This window comes from Anabrus simplex, chromosome 6 (genome assembly GCF_040414725.1).
Source record: "Anabrus simplex isolate iqAnaSimp1 chromosome 6, ASM4041472v1, whole genome shotgun sequence".
NCBI classification, from domain to species: domain Eukaryota; kingdom Metazoa; phylum Arthropoda; class Insecta; order Orthoptera; family Tettigoniidae; genus Anabrus; species Anabrus simplex.
Genome location: NC_090270.1, coordinates 171,703,419 through 171,720,424, shown reverse-complemented (window position 1 = coordinate 171,720,424; position 17,006 = coordinate 171,703,419). Strand labels below are relative to the sequence as shown.

Below are 17,006 nucleotides of genomic sequence, written 5' to 3'. Positions count from 1 at the left end.
GCACGGAAGTTCCACACAAATGACTAAGATTATTTATTGTCACAACTGCCCCCAAACCACGTGCTGATCGAGGAATGATAAGTTATCTACAGTACGTGGATCTTCTTAATTAAAACATTATATGATTGTTCAGGATGCTAAGTCTTGTAGCTAGTTTAGGATATTTTCCATGCTTTTGTAGATATTCTTATGGGTCTTTGGCAAGTAATTAATGTAGCTGATTATGGGTGTAGAGATTAGATGGTGGTGTTATTTTTAGATAGGAATGTGTTTTTCTTTCAGCAGTGTTTTGTACCATTTATTAAATTTCTGTATTTTGTGGTTTACTGTTATTTTGAGTCGCCTATGCTGTCGAATAATTTTCGGCGTTGATTACTCGAATTCTTCTTCCAGAGAGAGAGAGCTAATATAATTATATTTCATTAAATCACAATGTTTAAATGTGAGGTATAATTTGCTTTGAACAGATATTAGATCATTTTTGTTTAGTTATTTAAATTTAAAAACACATCCCGGTAATGCACAATTAATTCATTCGTTCATATCATTTTTACCCTTATGGACAGTGTTTGAACTCAAATATTCATGATGACACAATTTTCACTTCTTTCCCTTCTTCCTCTTCTCTTCCAAAAGTCTCTTCATCCTTTGGCGGTGCTTCTGTTTCCTTTGTTCTGTCTACAATGTTCCTGTCTTCTTCTCATTTACTACAAATTTTGTATTCCTAATTCTGTTTCTGAATTCTTTTCTATCTCCTATCGTTTGTCTGTTGATCCCCACCTGCCTTAAGTCTTCCTCTAGTTCATGATACCAATTTGTTTTCTTGCTTGAACTGTTTACCACATCAAAGATTTTCTTTGTAAGTCTGTTGTTGTCCATTCTCTGTATGTGCCCATAGAAAGTTAGTCTGCATTTTCTGATCATGTCTGTGAGTCTGTTAGTGTGCTGGTACAGCTCTTCGGTACGTCATTTCATCCATATGCCATCTCAGTGTATTAGTCCAAATATTTTTCTGAGAATTTTACGTTCTATTTTTTCTGTCCCTATGATGCTTGATGCTCCAATTGTGGTCGCTTCTGATGCATACAATGCTTCCGGTAATACGACTGTGTTGTAGTGTGTAGGTTTGGCCTGTCTTGATATGCTTTTCTTATTATGTGACCATGTGAGTTTGTATGCTTTCTGGAATTTTTCTGTTCGTTCTATGTTAGGCACCTTGTTTGATCCTCCTATTTGTATGCATTCCCCTAAATAGTTCAATTTTTTGACCCTTTTTACAGATCCATATACGGTATGCACAATTAATTAAATTAATTTCATTTTTAATTGTTGATTAAATTTCAAGCAGATTGTAATGGTAAATTTAACAAGTGTTATGTTTGTTGCTCACTTTGACTTAAATTGATTTTAAATTTTAATTAAACAACATTTAATCATTTTCCAGATTTGGTACAAGAATGTTATGAATTTAACTATAAGCATTTCCAAATAGAAATTGTCATTGTTAACTTAAAATCAGAACCGTTAATGTAATGATTGACAACTTGTTAGAATCGATAGGCAATATTTATAACACCACCCTTTTGCTTGTCATTATTTATGTGATAATTTAATATTTAAAGTTAAAGTAGTGATCATAAACATTATCATAGTTTGCCAAGATGGCAAATGTTGAATAAATTGGTATAATGTTTTAATTTTAATGCACCCTTTATTTATTGATATCCTGTATCATTTTCCTTGGATCCATACGATTTTTATTGAGCACCCTTGTGGTGTCTCACTTTCCTATCACTATGGCTTAGTTGTAATGAGTAAACAGGTACGGCCGCATCCCTATAGATGCACAGGTTGCCTATATACTGTACATCAATTCAAAAGACCTGTACCAGACCTCTACAGAATCTGTCTTCTTTTCCTACCGCTTTTCCCAAACCTGTGGGGTCGCGGGTGCGAACTGTGTCGCGCATGTGGATTTGGCCTTGTTTTACGGCCAGATGCCCTTTCTGACGCCAACCCTATATGGAAGGCTGTAATCACTATTGCGTGTTACCTCTCCAGAAACTGTATGCCATTCTTATTAACACTTTGAACACTGGCAAATTTATAACGTGTTAACTACTGTATACTGAGCATTTAAGCCATAATTTTAGGTTTTATAAGCTCAATATGTTATGAACTAAATGAATTATTCCATTTGCATCCTGAACTATAATGATATGCCTTAGCACTGAACTCATTTAGTTATTTGATTTTTGACAAATATGATAAAATATAATTATCACATTTTTTACCTTTTTTTATCTTTTGTTTCAATTCATATTTGTAATGAATTATTCTTCATATTTACATCTAAATTTGTTATTTTAGTATTACTATGCTTATATGAGAGAAAAAACGTGATTGGTAAAATGTAATTCTTTTATCGCTGAGAGAATCAAGACTCCATGATTCCACTGTAGGAACAAGTGTGAAAACAAAGTATGTGGAACATATCCTTGCTAATCTTCAAAACAAGCATTCTGTCCAGCAAGGGTCAGTGCTCCCATCTACATACCAGTAGTATGTGGAACTGTAATTCTGTCATTCATGTCTACCAGAAGGGACGCGGACGTATTTCCAGCATGTGATGGTTTATTAGTTAAGAAAACCAAGCCCGAGCGCCATTCGGGCACAGTGTTCAATGTGTTAATAACTGAATAAAGGCTAATCTTAACTCTAACCTTTTAGCATTATTAGAACAACAATTGTGTGCTTCTCACGAAGTGAAGCAAGGTGTCAGCAAAATTTCAAGCTTTCCAGCATTAAAAGAGTACTGTCAATTCCCTTGCTTTGTCACTGTAATGGATGAAAGTCACAAGGAAGTAAAGGAAAGGTTCCCATATGGCACTAAGGTTTCTACCAGGGGTCGGAGATTTGGTATGGAAAGAAAACATCTCAGTTAACTAGTTCATTTTTTACTGATATGGCCCAATTCGACCAAGACTTGGACAATGATCTCCAGGGAGAAGAGAAACCAAGCAGTGGAAATGAGTTCCATGGAAGCACTTAAGGTAAGAAAAGGAGAGACAGAATCAGAAATAAGGAAATCAAAGAGATGCTGGATGTAGGAAAACCAAGGTAAAATGGGAAGGGATCATCTGAAGTGGTTTGGGCATGTAAGAAGAATGAAAGAAGGGGGGAACCCCAAGGGAGGTGTGAAGGAAAGAGTCTGATAGGAAGAGATGGGAAGATCAGATTAAGGAGGATATTGGAAGACATTGCCTTTGCTGGCAGGACCTAGTGCTTACAGTGCACTATGTCTTCTGGTATGGGCTAGAGTAATTGTATTACTTTCATTAATCTGTCTCTGTCTTATAGGTCTACTTGGTTTTGACAACATGAAAGTGACTGACGAATGAGCAATGCTAGTAATGCCATTTCTTCTACAGCCAGTCCCTGCTATGAATGGTGTGAAAATGTTGCTCATTGGGTCGGTTGGTGCATGCATTTCAGTGGGCTTGGCAGACTGATATGTAATAGCAACTTCTGGCTCGGCGAGGAAAGCAACGGGAAACTACCTCACCCTCATTTCCCTAGTACCTAGGCCATCTATGACAGCTGATGGCGGAGCTGTTGAGGATCCAACCAGCCTTACGGCTGAAGACTGAACATACATACACATTGGAAGACAACATGTGGAGTTGAAGAGAATATTTAGAGAGGAATTGTGGAACGAGAGGGGGAAAAAATGGAGGTTGCTGACCCACTGTCCAACCCAGGACGGCCGGGCTGAGTGGCTCAGACGGTTGAGGCGCTGGTCTTCTGACCCCACTTTGGTAGGTTCGATCCTGGCTCAGTCCGGTGGTATTTGAAGGTGCTCAAATACGTCAGCCTCGTGTCTGTAGATTTACCGGCATTTAAAAGAACTCCTGCAGGACAAAATTCTGGCACCTCAGCATCTCCGGAAACCGTGAAAATAGTTAGTGGGACGTAAAGCCAGTAACATTATTTTTGTTATTAACCCAGGAGGTTCCTGGGCGTGGGTAATAGAAAAAGATGATGATGATGATGATTGTTGTTGTTTAAAGGGGCCTAACATCGAGGTCATCGGCCCCTAATGGTACGAAATGAGACGAAATGAAATGACAAATTAAAAGTCCAAAATTCTCCACTGACCAGAATTCAAAACGTGAGGACAAAGAATGAATGGATGGACATGAATTTAAAACAATCAGTGGATGCGACCCGCAACACCTTACATTCACAGAAACTGATGTAAAACAATAGGATTACTGACCAAGGGACTGCTGCTATAGCATAACACTGAATCGATGATGCTTGCAGTCTAAAAGGGGTCCAAAATCCAAGTTATCGTCCCCTCATAACGGTATTTATCGCTAGGAAAGTAGAACCATGGTATTTGTCATGTTGCGGTACTAATCAAAAGGAGCAGTGACTCGCGGTATTCCACACATTATGGTACTACTCACAGGTTATGAAATGTGACATATAATACAGACCTATGGTTTTTCCCACTCTGCGGCCCCATTTACAGGAAACACAAACACAAACCTATTGTGTTCATCACTAAGCACAGGGACCTGCACTACCCCGTGGTGTTCCTCATATAGTGGGTACTAATCATAGGCAAGGCTGAAACATGGTAGCTATCATCCCATGGTCCTGCTCATATGGTGGTACTAATCACAGGTACTGCAAAAGCCGACCGCACGGTGCTCCTGTGTGCTACTAATCACAAACCTATTTGGTACCTAATATAGTGGTACTACGCACAAGTAAAAGCTACCCGTGATGTTCTCCGCGTGGTGGTACTAATCACAAGTAGTTTCATGGTTCCAAGACAATCATCTCTTGGTCGCCCCTTTTTGTCGCCTCTTACGACAGGCAGGGAATACCGTGGGTGTATTCTTCGTCTGTGTCCCCCACCCACAGAGGGTTGTGTGTTTGGTCCGCGAGAGGTATTTCATTTCCCTCAAGTCCGCCGGCAAACCGGTTAGGACCCCCCTATCCGCCACCTGGGATGCGCCACGTGGGAGTATCACCTCTCCTGCTATGCCAGCGTAGTAGGTTCGTGGAATAGAAAAAGACATTTCCTTTCATATATTATTGTGTCTAGTATTATGGGTCATGAAAGCATAAATCCAAAGCAAATCCATTTAGGGAGTAATCCTACTTCACTTAAGTGGATCACAAATATGAAGGGAAGACAACATGCAGAGTTTGGAGAAAATGTTTAGAGAGGAATTGTGGAACGAGAGGAAAAAAATGGAGGTTGCTGATCCACTGTCCAACCCAGGAGGTTCATGGATGTGGGTAATAGAAAAAGAAATTTCCTTTCACATATTATTGTGGGTCATGAAAGCATAAAACCAAAGCAAATCAATTTAGGGGTAAACCTACTTCTCTTAAGTGGATCACAAATATGAAGGTAATATCAAAATTTCATAGCTGAAATACTCTCTTTAATGAAGAAATCTGAACCAGTACTTATATAAAAAACCATTATTAAAACATAGGTGCAGTAAGAAAGAAAGAATTGCTACTTCTAGAAGGCATGCAGAATAGCACTGACTCTCACAAGCATACAGATTACTATCATGCAATCTCTTTTTATAACTCTACCATGACCATCTCACATTCACAATACAACTAGATACTGTATAATGTATAAACTTACTTTTCTTCAACAGAGAACTGTAAATGAATACATATATGTATGACAATTTACAGATATTTTCAGGTTCATAGCAGACAAATACAGACATGCAGAAGAAGCAACAACAGACCTCTACAAGCGTGCAGGCTGACAATGTGAGGATGAAAGGTGTGGTCTCCTTCCACAACTACACTTGACCCTCCCACATTCCGTGCACAACCACTTCTCAAGCTACAAGATACAAAAACACAACATAACACCAACAGGTCTCCATACTGGAAGGATAAGTTACTTTCTATTCTCTCAACAGAAACCAGAATTCATAGATTATAAACATTTTCTCCATAATGTTAACAATCCACAACTCTTAAAAGTTGACCATGGGTTTATACAGCAATTTATAATCAGAGTAGTTCTGATGCTGATTACATTTGGTTTAATTATTATAGTGGTAAATTAATAAATGTTTTAGAAATCAAGCAGTGATGAGATGATGTGAGCATATGTACTCATTTTTGTACCAAGCACAATTCACCAGACAGTTGCATATCAAATGGCGGATTTGGAGTAAAACTTCAAACATCCAGAACTCTGTGGTAATGAAATTTTATTATGCAAATAATGCCATTAGTTTGACATAACATTAACTACTTTTACAATTTATGGAGGTGCCAGAATTTTGCCCCATAGGAGTTCTTTCATGTGCCAGTAAATCTTCTGACACAAGGCTGGCATATTTCAGCACCTTCAAATACCACTGGACTGACCTAGGATTGAACATGCCAACTTGGGATCAGAAAGCCAGTGTTCTTTCACATGAGCCACTAATCAAAACTGGAACCATTAGATGCAATATACATCTCTCAACGAGATACAAGAGCATTCATCTCTATTGCATGCTAATCTGAATGTCTGGATATAAGAAATTTCTGAAAGGCATTTTTGACAACAACATCATTGTTGAACTGTTTCCCTGTCCATAAAGGATCCACAAGTAACAATTACTAGTTTATGAAAGGTCTAAGTGAGAAAGGTGGATGAGCAAGAGTATAATAGTGCAATTTTGTATAGAATTCGTGCAATTGTTATTGAAACTCGTGGCCGCATGTTCTTACAAAGCAGCATCTTCACTGACCAATCTAGGTTGTTTAATGAATAATGTCTGATGTGTTTCATCTGGTTCAAGAAAGAATGTTGAGTAATGCCTGCTGCTCATTACCAAGCAATCACCATCATCTTCCTTACATGAAGGTTTCACTTCAGTATGCATTTTGGGTCTTCACCAAATATTTAGCTATTAAGGTCAATGACAATTATTGCATACTATCAATTCTGTTGTCACTTGCCAGAATCTTGTTCAAAACCAGACATTCTGTTCCAGGAAACCACACAAATGCAAACTTCCAAACACTTTTTCTGTGACTGTACAGTGAACCTGTTTATCATGATTCTTGACTTTTCCAAACAGACTGCAAGTGATGATAAAACTGTCCAGGTAGTATATGCCAAATTACACTGCTATGTCATGTACAATTTGGCGAGGGTCAATATATAAAGGATCAAGAAATGAATCAGCCAGTCAGGAGCTTGGCTAGCCCTTTATCCCATCCTCCAATGTTGTCTAGTTCACAGTAACAAGTGGACACACTGCGAGAACAAGAATTCATTTACACCCAGAAAAAGTTATAAAGCTCAAAGGTAGGACATAGGATAGTCAGAAAGTCCACTTTATTCTGAACATGACTGTCTAGGACTCAGATCTCTAAGCCAAGAGGCTGGAGCATTATGATGTATTTTACATTTTGCTTTCAGAAGGTTGCTTGTTTATGAAAACACATTACGTTATCTTCTGTCCCTTCAGTTTTCTTTCATGCCTATGTTCAATATGGGAGCAGCTGTGTTAAGGACATTTCCTTCTAGCCTAGCAGAGCATTCAAGTGCTGACAGATAGAATAAACAGACATTGTAATCCAGAGTTCAGTGTTTTAAATAATGCAGTTCTCACCTCTCTGCAATCAGTTTTGTGTTATCTTTCAATGAGAGTTATTGTATAGTGTTTGTGAATTTATTACCTGTGATATATAGGAAACATTATTATTACATTAAACAAGTATGTATCGTGGAAATACTTTTAGTAATACACCAATAATGGCAGGCAATGAACACGATACGAGTGGTGAAAAAATGCGAAAGTCATGGCGGACAGACAAGAAACATTACTTTCAATGTCTACACAAACTATCCTCCACCACAATAACACGCAGTTACCTGCATATGGCAGATGCCGCCCACCCTCATTGAAGAGCCTGCCTTACAATGGCTGCACTCGGCTAGAAATAGCCGCACAAAATTATTATAATATAAAGTCTACACGTTCTTTAAGAAACTGTCGTCTCAATTAGACAGAGCAAAAATACATTTTTTGAAGGCACGAGAATTGACCCCTGAAATTTGTGAAAAGGAGAGTTTGCGCACAGTGACAAGAATTTGTGCAGAGGCAAAAGAGTGGCTCCAATGGGCAATAGATAACTCCTGTACTCAGGTCCCTTGCAAAGAAACACAAAATGCAGAATCGTGTCACGAATCTTGATGATTTTGAAAAGGATGATCAGTATAGGATATTTTTTTGTATTATGATGATGGGGAATTTCCTACAGCAAAGAAGTGTACTTTAGAAATCGAGAAAATATTAACTACACGGCTCAAGTGTCTTCTATGTATACACTGCTAAAATCAATTGGGTTTACGTACAAAAAGACAAATAACAATTGGAAGTTCCTCATGGAATATGGGGACATAATTGCCACATGAATTAAGTTCTTGAGGGCAGTATATAATTTGAGATTTTCAGGAGATGAAACATGGGTCATCCAGAACAACACAATTTTTTTTTTTTGGGTAGGAACTGTCAGGAAACGAAAGTCTGAAAGTTTCTCAAGGGAAAGGAAGAAGGCATATTGTGTGTCATGCAGATTCAGAAAAGATGGGTTTCTTTAAGGAGAGTGAGTGAATATTTCATTCACAAGCACACTTGCGCAATTCAGACAACCATTCCAAAATGAATTCAGAAAGTTTTAAAGACTAGTTTCAGAATAGATTTCTGAATTATCCTGAAGGAGGATTTGTAATGATACTGGACAATTTAAGTTATTATTCTATAATGATGAATAAAATATTTAACACTACATCATGGAAGAAAGATATTCAGGACTATACTCCTCGCCAAGGAAGCATAGTTACTAAGGGAGCAACTTAACTCTTTCCCCCCTATTAATGCTGAAGGCATTTATTTCTTTTCTAACTGCTGGGCTTGATTAAGTGTTGTCAACCTTACAGTTTAGGGATCCTACTTGCCGATACGATGCCCTTCATTTCGCATGCTGGCATTGAGTAGTCATTTCTTTTTCATGACTTGTGAGATTATGCATACCTGTCACTGCCATGTTGAGGCAGTCATTACTATTACATTTGCAAGAATAAGCAATGTATATTTTCTTTTTCTGTAGGACTGTAAACGTACTGTAGAACCGAGTACCTGAGTGCAACAAGAGCGTTAAATGGCTAATGCTGTTAATGCGCTCTTCAAACATTCAACTATCGTCAGTACAAAAATTACTTCGGTAGGACATCGGTAGATGGCAGGAACTCCTTGGAAAGAAGATCACGTGCAACGTTGTTGTTGCTCCCATGAGCATGCTGTTTAATATTCATATATGCGGCATGGCCACATGGTAAAGATGGACGTTAGTAATGACTATGTTACTTCAGAAGAAGAAATTATCGTTGATTAATGCTGTTAGAGGTCACTCCTACAATCAGTGTGACCGGAATTTTGGAAAATATGGTACGCTGGTAAAGAGGGTTGAAAATATAGAAGCTCCTACTGAATATGTGAAAATTATGGAAGACTGTAGAGTGTACCCCAAACCATTCAATGTCATTAATGCTGCCTCCCTAATAAAAGACTGGTCAAAGACTCTTGCTCCAATGTTTTTTAAGACACCAAGTGTCAAAGGTTACATATTTAGCATTCAGAAATATTGTCATCTACACTATTCTCCAAAGGGTGTGGTATCAGGATCAATTACATATACTGCAATATACCAACTATTTACTTTTTTCAATCATAGTTCCCCTTTTCTAAGTTTCACAGCCCTTAATTTGAGTAATGAGCCAAAACTAGGAGTAAATCTTCCTAAAAAAAAAAAATGTATTATCATTATGTAAATTTTTGAAACTACAAAATGCTGAGTGGCTTGCTTGTGTCCTAAACACAGAATGTGTGAATAATGATGCCACAAATAACATGTTAGATGTTGAAACAGAATCTGAGGACTAAGGACTGTGCAGTAACCCTAAAAGTATTAGAGCTAGAACAATTATAAAACAAAAAAGCTGAACAGTATATATTCCATGAAAAAACAGAGTTAATCGAGTTTCTATAAATGTCAATATTTACATTTGTATCATTAAACATGACTGGATATTATGCCAGAACATTAGACATTTGCATATTCTTGATAATAAATCTGTCTCTTAGTGCATTAGTGTTTTATTAAATCATTCCTACACTTTCAAAACTCTGAAGCCATTTATCTCAACATGGGATTTTTCCACTAATGCTCTTGTTGCACCCAGGTACTCAATTGTGGTAGGTTTGAATAATGTATTTATTAACATAGCTGGTGTAAATTGAAGAACACAGCAGTTTATTAATAATAGTCTTATTCCGTCTAATTCCTATGCAGAATTTACCGGTAATTACGATGTCTGACAAGCAAGAAAAATTTGAAAGAACTCCTTCGAAAAGGGAAGCAATGTTATCTCCGCTATAAAGCTCTTTTCAGCAGGCTATCATAAATATCTATGAGGAATGGGAAAAAGGCAGACGAAGATGGTATCTACTGCAGTGATAACAACAATTGCAAGATTATAGGGGTAACTTTCTTTGCTAGTGGTTTAATGTCGCACTAACACACTGAAGGTTGCTGGTGACACAAGGATGGGAACGAGCTAAGATTGGGAAGGAAGCGACTGTGATCTTCATTGAAGTACAGCCCCAGCATTTGCCTGATGTGAAAACGGGAAACCACAGAACACCCTCTTCAGTGCTGCCAACTGCGGGATTCAAACCCACGATCTCCTGATTGCAAGCTCGCAGCTACGTGACCCGAACTGCACAGCAAACTCGTTTGTTAAAGAATTTATTTTAATCTTGTTTCTATGATGACTTTCTGACATAATGGGAATCAATTGAAAAGGAAGAAAATTTTGTGATCAGCCTAATATAATCTAACTTAGTGCTGTCTTGACTTACAGCATATGTGTATGCAATATATTTTCTTGTATTATTACAGTGTGATTTCACATCAATCCAAAGAGTAAAAGCTAATTTTAAGAAGGGAGGTAAATTAATTACACCAGACAAACACAGGGAGCATGAGGGTCTGTGACTGACATTGATAGTTTTTTTTAAGGAAGCAAGGTTTATGTATAATAAAATATATAGAAGTAAAGTAATCTCACAAGGTATCTATTGCAACGTTATTTATGGAAAACGGTACTCAGGTAGGATAAATAACCTCCCAGAAATGTTTTGTGCATGTATCGATACACAACTCTTTTTAGCCTATTATAACATTGACTTCTCTCCCCGCAAGAGAAGTCATAACTGCAGGAAAAGTTTTGGATCATGTGAATGCAAATTTTGATACTTATTTGTACACAGGATCATTAACATCACTAAGCAGAATTTTGAAGCACATGGATTTGTATGGAGTGAAGAGCATCCTTTTGCATATGTTAGAGAAAGAAAAGACAATTGTTTTAAGAGATCCTGTTTTCTGAGGGAGTGTACATGTGAAATAAGGACAGTGACAATCGTAAACCTGTTGTTTACTTGGATAAGACTTTGATTTTTATGAATGGTCAATATATTTATAAAATGAGATTGTGTATAAAAATCAAAGAATAATTTATCTTCATTAGTTGTCTTTGGCTTCAAATGTGCATTTCTCTTTCAGGGTTGCTAACATACTCCCAGAATAAACCACAGAAATCTGGACAATAAAATACGTAAATAATAAGAAACACGAAAAATTGATTTCTCAACAATTTAAATATAAATATGATTCAGAAACAAAGACTCGAATGAACAAGAATAAGTGATTCATCAACCTATTTCTGAGGGAGAAAGACTAGTTATTATTCATGCTGGAATGAAGGAAGGCTTTGTACCTGGTATGTTTTTATTTCATTTTCCTGTTATTCCGAACTGAAATTGACTGGTACAATATTTTACTGGGTTCTATTGGTGGTTCTTGACTTTGCCTTCTCCACTGTTAAGGCGTGTCTTTGTCATTACAAAGACCTATAGGCATTTACTTTAGGCCAAATATTAATTTTAGAGAGGTACTTCACTACATTTTTCCAATGCATCAGCAAACTACTTGCAGGCCTATATATTAGGTTTGTTCTGCATTCGACATCGTCCACCTGACTCTGTGTATGACTGTTGGCTCTCAGACAATTACTTTACAGGCTTCTTATTTCTTAGAGCCCGATACAAGCTCAGTTTCTTAAGATTGTGTAACATTTTAGTGAGGGATCCTTTGCAGGGTGGTTTGTAGTGTCCCCTTCAAATTTGGCTGATAATAAGCATTTTATTATGTGTTCTTAATGGCTAATAATATTCTTTCATTGGGAGGGCAGTATGAAATTTTATTTGTGAGTAGCTGTGTTCTACGTCAGAAAGCGGTTTGACCAGTTTTGGAAGAGGGCAGAGTATTAATTTTTTCCAGCTTAGCGATCGATAGCACATGTTAGTCAAGGTTACTTCCATATGATCTGAAGTGCACATAAAACTCGCACGGAATCCAGTAATTTCCAGAATCATTACAGCCTACCACAGTTAACCAATTAGACGTCAAGAAAGTGCCACATCTCCACGGCTGTGAACATATACAACTCTGTACAAGTGAATAAGACTTTTCTCTTCTATTCTGATCCTGGACTGCGGCAGATTTTCGTGAGCTCGAGTTAAGTGTCTTTGAAACGAAATTTATATGACATGATTGACCTGATCAATTTTCTAATGCCATTTGTGTCAGTTTCAGCTACCATCAAACTTCAATTAAGAAGAGGACCTCTCCAATTCATAGTCATCGCCTACACCAGGATGCTTTGCCTACTTTCAAGAGGAGTAAATAATTCAATTTCGGAAATGGAGTCTGCTGTCATCATGTCATGCTAAATGTAGGTACATTCTAGCATGAGGGAGAAAGCAACCAGGACGAGGAACATGTGAGCTGATACCACCATCCAGGAAGAGATCAAGTCTCATCACAAATTTAAGTACAATTTTGTAATAATATTACTGTCCATCTATGTAGAAGTAATACGACCTTCTTCATTAACATTAATATTTCTATTAGACTAGTGCAATTCTGCAATATTTTCATACTTCATTCTTCTGGTGATATGGTAGTGTTGGTACAATGTGTGTGAATGTAAATTTGGGTTCTATTAGTGTAATTCGTTCTCGAATGTCTACTGAGATTATTGCAAGTCCCATGCACATGTTTAAACTCGACATTTAAAAGTAATGGACCTCTCGGGTAAGATATAATTTAATTAAATTAATTTCAGATTTAGGAACTCGTGTAGGACAGAATTTGCACTGTGATGCGATGAATTTCAGTGCGTATTTCATCTTATGCACTTCCATAGATTTATGCAGGATAGCATCTTCGAATTCAAAGCTAAATTCAGTTTTTATGTAGAACTAAAAATCACCACTACTAATCATAATAAAAAATTTTTAAGACCGGGTTAAACAAGAGATTAATGGTCATGAGTGATAAATAATATTTGACGTTTGTGTGGATAGTTAATGTGTGCTGTGTTGATGAATTATGAGAGTGGAATATGGCAATCCTGTAGGATTCATTTAAGGATTATTTGGAGATGCATGTGTATTGGATTACCACGCATTATATGAATTTTTGGAGCACGTGTTATGTGATATTTATGATATTTAGGGATAATAATAAATTTATCGTGACTCAATGACCATGTGTCCGGTGACATTGATGTTTAACCATGTTAATAGTGCATGATGTTGTTAACCAGCTCTTCTAAATATCATATTGATGAATTTCTATCTGATCGACGTTGCAGTATTCATGTTATTTTCTATAATAAGCGAGTGCCAATCATCAATCACGTGTCACTGAATGTCAGACATTACGATTTACCCGATACTGTCATCTGACCAATCCAATGCTACAATTATGATAAAAATCTAAAACTAAAAATCAAATCCTAGGACTTGTTTGTAAATAATGTAAATAAATGTTGTGTATCATGTGTGTGAATGTGAATGAATGCAGTAGTTATCAAAATTATTTTCTGTGATTTATTGAAATGTGGTTCTAACCGTACCACGTGTTCACCACGGTGGGCTCAGGTTATTTCAGCGTTGTTTGTGCTGATTTATCGTGCAGAGTTAATAGTGTTTAGTGAATGTATTAGATGTTTAAGTAAAGCTCTACACTGATGTGCTATTAAAAGTGAATAGGCTCGTATTATTCCAACCTTGTACGAACAAAGTCCTATAGAAAATATATATAAATATTGTAAAAAATTCCAAGGCATGTGTAACGTTAATTCATTAATGTCTTAAATTATTTTCAACTTCATTTTGAAGAATTTTCATGGGAAACATGCTTCTTTCATAATAATGTCGGTGACGTCTTAAATAATCATCATTGTTGAAATAACGTTAATTAATATTTTGAGAAAGTAATCCATTCAAGTTTATTTTTTTGAATAAAAAATATTTCAATATCAGAGGAGTTTTCCAACAATTAAAAATACATGATAATGCAAATATCTCAGCATTATTTAAGTGATTTTCACCACGCCTTTACTATTTAAATTCTTTTGTAATCAAGATAAAATTCAATGTAATTCTCAAATTTTGAACAGGCTATTATGATAGTCAATTTTCTGTTAAGATGAGGTTCATCCTCACTAATTAGTAATTATGATTTTTTTTTTCCTCGAGCCATGTGAAGGCTTTTCAGTGTAATTCAGGCTTCGTTGTGGGAGGACCAAGAAGTCAGAATGCTGTCACAGTCTTACGAGAGGAAATTAAGCAAACCCAGTAATCGAACGGTCCACCACTGAGACTCTCGTTCACCGGCTGAGCCTACCCGGGAAACAGGGGGCATGTTTAAAATGGCTCTTCCCAAGCGTGGGGCTCGAATTAAGAGCCAGTTGATGGCTGTTAATTTGGCTTTTACAAACAAGGACTCGATCTTGTAATGTCCAGTGTTTTGACATTGACAAGATGCGGCGACAATTTATTTTTCATAGTCGATTTTGTGACGTTTATTTGCCCAAATTCTTGTGGCTAGTGTAGCACATGGATTAAAGTTATTGTAGGTTATGTTGTTGTTGATGAGTCAAATTCTTGATGTCAAATAGGAAATTTTACACTTGTGGACGATGTTTAACACTACATTCAATTTAGGAAAATATTTAATGATCATGGTAAAATTAATCTTCTCATAAGAAAAAACTTTGTTCATGCTTATTTGATGGACTCGATCTCTGAAAATCTGCATCCTGCTCACGATCTCCCTTATTGTTAGAACCGCCGCTTAGGTATCGAAGTTATGGATATGGAAGGGCTTCAGCGATTTCTGGCTAGTATGGAACGCAGGAGCCAGGAAGTGATGGCAAATTTACGGGGTACTCTAGAGCAAAAACTTAATGAAAATCAGGATAATTTAAAGCAGAAACTTAGTGAAAGCCACACTAATTTAAAGCAGAAACTTAGTGAAAGCCAGGCTAATTAAGAGGAGAAATTTAGTGAAAGCCGGGCTAGTTTGATGAAACTTAGTTAAAAATCAGGATAATGTGAAGAAAGACCTTAGTGATGCTCTTAGTGAAAGCCAGGCTAATTTGGAACAAACAATTGCTGCTAATCAAGCTAGGTTGGAACAGCAACTCGCTCGAACACTGGAAGAAGTTCAGATGCGAACAGATGAAAGCAGTGGGAAACTTCATGCGGACGTTAAATTTTTTAATGGAAAATAAGATTCAGTGCAGAGTGAACTGGTCATAATTAAGAAGGATTTCACAAATATGAAAATTCAGGAAAACATCACAAAATAAATGTCCGAAATGTGGAATGAATTCAGTGAAAGGTTATCACAGGTACAACAGGATACCATGCACGGTCTCGACAAATATACAAATGGGGTTGAGAATAATTTTCTGAATATAGAGGACCTCGCGGCTACTAAAACCGCGTGGACGAAGATTTTAACGGAATTTATGAAACCGTGAAGCAAGTGGAAAAGGGAATTACTGCTGAAATGAAGATAGTCCAAACAAATAATGCAGAAAGGCTAGACTATTTCTATGACGCACTAGAAGCGAGCCAAGAGGATCTTAAAACAGTAAAGACCACTCTTGTTAAGGAGATACAGAAGGTGAAAGCAGAGTCTAAAACCGAGGCCGAGGACTGCAGAAGAGAACTAGCTAGTTGCTTTATGTCGCGCTGACACAGATAGGTCTTATGGCGACGATGGGACAGGGAAAGGCTAGGAGTGGGAAGGAAGCGGCCATGGCCTTAATTAAGGTACAGCCCCAGCATTTGCCTGGTGTGAAAATGGGAAACCATGGAAAAACGTCATCAGGGCTGTCGACAGTGGGTTTCGAACCTGCTATCTCCCGAACTGGAAACTGGCTGCACTTAAGCGACTGCAGCTATTGAGCTCCGTAGAAAAGAACTCACTGTGGGAATTACAGACCTTGTACAAGAAACGAAAGTGCTCAAATTACAGACCGAAAGCACAAGTTTTGTCACGGCTTCGTTACTAAAAAATCACAATTTGTTAGAAAAGCATATTCTGAGGAAATTAAATCATCAACACCTCAGGTATGGATAGTTGTACAGATAGAGTCTTGGATGACCAAATCGGAAGATCTTCTGGAAGAGAACTAACAACTAAGATATAACTCTTCGGCTACTTTACCCATAATTTCGACTCAAATTTGTAGTGTTAATGTCAAATGCTTAGTAGATACAGGCTCAACCATCAGTGTTAAGCGTGGCCAGTATCCTGTATTCGGGAAATAGTAGGTTCGAACCCCACTGTCAGCAGCCCTGAAGATGGTTTTCCATAGTTTCCCATTTTCACACCAGGCAAATGCTGGAGCTGTACCTTAATTAAGGCCACAGCTGCTTCCTTCCCACTCCTAGCCCTTCCCTGTCCCATCGTCGCCATAAGACCTATCAGTGTCGGTGCGACGTAAAGCAATTAGCAACCATCAG

General features: G+C 37.4%; 1 protein-coding gene across 4 annotated transcripts in view; it reads right to left on the bottom strand.

The window, feature by feature from the left end:
• nudE (Nuclear distribution protein nudE) overlaps positions 1 to 17,006 on the bottom strand; it is a 270,984-nt gene that overhangs the window by 44,187 nt on the left and 209,791 nt on the right. The window contains exon 8 of one of the 4 annotated variants that reach the window (XR_010860559.2): positions 5,790 to 5,890. The exons of the other annotated variants lie outside the window; for them this stretch is intronic. The gene's annotated coding sequence lies outside the window, so the exon portion shown is untranslated. The remainder of the gene's footprint in view (positions 1 to 5,789; positions 5,891 to 17,006) is intronic. 4 annotated transcript variants of the gene reach the window in all.